Genomic DNA, 2,763 nt, shown 5'->3' on the forward strand with positions numbered 1-2,763 from the left:
TGAACTGCCTAAACAAGAATTGTTGAACGACGAACAACCAGAGCCTATTACTCACTACATCAAAAAATTTCCATTAATTAAACATGTAAATCCATTGGAAAATAAAAAATACGCATGTCCGATGAAATGGTTCTTGCTATCTGCTCCAATAATGAATCATTTCATTGGTTTAACTGAATAACTAACTAAAATAGATAGACCTTTCTCTTCGTCTCAAGCCGATGGATCTTCTCAATTGAAAGATCTTATATATGGCTAATACACATTCCAGTTGACCGAGCCTAATTTAATTGTTTTGTTCCGAAGCAAAGATATCCACGGGGCCGGTTCATCCTATTCAAATATTCACACGACCAAGAGGTACTGGATTTTCTTGCCCTGAAAGGGGAAGGAAGGATGAAATTCCAACAGACGTCTATTATCGAATTCACCCGACCTGATAGTACCCATTTTGGGAACGTCCAGTGCCAAAATAACTGAATGGGTAAGTCGCCAATCCCTAAAACGGACTATGTAATGTACTTTATCTGCTGGGTTACGGGCGGGCATTTTCTCAGAGGTTTTTATTGTATCAATTTACCCATGTGTGATTCCTGTTGAAGCATATACTTGGGGGTGGTGCAGGGCGGACGATTTCAAAGTGGACTCCCCATTCATTAGATAGAGAAGATCTCCAAAATTTAGTGATCCACTGCCGAACTTATTCCAATTCCAACAGCTCGGACTCGGATCGTAGGGATCGCTGGACTACTTCGTATCAACAGATACTGGGTCTATCAATATCGATTCGATCCGAGATATCTTATTGAATTGCTCATTAAATGAGCATTCTCAATATTATGCCTTGAAGAGGACTCGAACCTCCACGCTCTTCAGCACGAGATTTTGAGTCTCGCGTGTCTACCATTTCACCATCAAGGCATCTTGAAAGTGAATCGTATTCCATGAATATGATATCTATCTAGTGTTATGTATGGGAATATATGACAAGGATGGAGTGTTGGAGTATTTCTATCGATCGGTCATGTCATATAGGCCCGAGTCGGACATCCAATTGCTTCGATTTGAATTATCCGGAGGATACCTTAGATATATCAAAAAGATGTACAATCAAACCTACTTCTCGATTCAATAGAAGCCCAAAAAAGTCAATATGGTACCCCAAATAACGAGAAATATGTAAAAAAAGCAGGTCCGATTACGCCTATTCCTAATCCTAAATGGAATGTAACGATGCAGGGATCCATATGTAAACATAGTATCTATTTACATAGGCTCGATTTCCCCCTTCTCATAATGAGAATGTACATAACCCTATTCCGGTCTGGTCCGGTATGGAATGAACTTATAATCATGGAATCAACTCCATCATCAGATTATAAGTTCATAACCCCAGCCCATTCCCATTTTGGGCGGAAGAGGTCTACTAATTCTTTGATTCCAGTTAGTAAGAGGGATCTTGAACTAAGAAATAGACCCTAAAAGCTAAAAAAGGGTATCCTGATCAATTGAAATAATTGGGTTCATTGATATTCCTGGTATAGTATATGTTATCACACATACAATCATACTCAATTCGATGGAATTGTTTGATCTTAAAGGAGATCTTCTATAATTTCGCACGTGAGGGGTTATTTCTTGGTTTCGTCCAGTCATTAATAACTTGATTATTTTTAGATAATAGTAGATAGAAACAACGCTCGTAAGAAGTCCTATTGAAACCAAGAAATATAGGCCTGCCTGCCATCCACACCAGAATAGATAGAGTTTTCCGAAAAAACCTGCTAGTGGAGGAATACCTCCTAGGGATAAGTGACATAGGGCTAAAAAGAGGGCCAAAAAAGGATCTTTCGTGTATAATCCTGCATAATATCGAATGTTTTCAGTTCCGGTACGTAGACCAAATGATACAATGTGTAGGATCAGAATCTCGCAGCAATAAAGCCTCAGCAAAATTATTAACAACACAACATAACAGTGTCGCAGAACAACTTCAAAAATGACATAATAAACGACGTCAGCTAAATCATGAGAAAAATGTGATGGTCCTGCGAAAATTAGGGAGTTTGCGAGATTAACATTTGTAAGGTTGCGAGAATGTCGCAAACCATATCCGAAAATAAAGGACAGATTAGCTGTCATCCACTATGTATTTCCCTATAAATAGTCATTCAGTTGTAAAGAAAAGGAGAGAGATCTTTTTTGAGTGAGAAGCAAGTAAATAGGAGAGAGAAAATTTAGAGCAGAGGTTATTTTTGATTCCTTTATCTTTTCTTGTAAGATTGTTTAAAGATTCATCAATAAAATTAAGATTGTTAATCCAAAAATGAGTTGAATGTTAATGAAATCTTATGAGGGGTGTAGTGTAGGATTTCCTGCAACTATATAATGGCGCTAGAAACAGGGACGAAGATTGAAGATCACCCTTGAAAAAGTTGAAAATTAATATTCTGATTTGTGAGAAATTAGAATAACTGGTGAAGAATTTTACGGAATCTCTTATAATTCATTAGTATTGAAGAAATGGCTAGAAGGAGAAATGTATCAGAACAACCGACAACGCTAGAAGAAGAAGTAAAAGACTTGCTGGAAGAGAGAGAAGTGAAATGGGAGAATCAACTAGAAAGAGAAATGATGGAGAAAATCAAATTCAACAACCAGTTCAACAAACATCGGTACAAAATAGAACTATGGATTATGATAGAGTGAGCATACACACTTGGCGATCAAATTCAGCAGAAGAAGTAGAAGAAGAGCAGCAAA

The 2,763-nt window shown here is 37.5% G+C and overlaps 1 non-coding gene across 1 annotated transcript; it reads right to left on the reverse strand.

The window, feature by feature from the left end:
* Window positions 1-840: 840 nt before the first annotated feature.
* On the reverse strand, window positions 841-921 carry TRNAL-CAA. The gene has a single exon. It is a non-coding gene; the product is annotated as a tRNA-Leu (tRNA).
* Between the last annotated feature and the right edge of the window lie 1,842 nt (window positions 922-2,763).

This window comes from Papaver somniferum, chromosome 1, assembly GCF_003573695.1.
Source record: "Papaver somniferum cultivar HN1 chromosome 1, ASM357369v1, whole genome shotgun sequence".
Classification (NCBI taxonomy): Eukaryota; Viridiplantae; Streptophyta; class Magnoliopsida; order Ranunculales; family Papaveraceae; genus Papaver; species Papaver somniferum.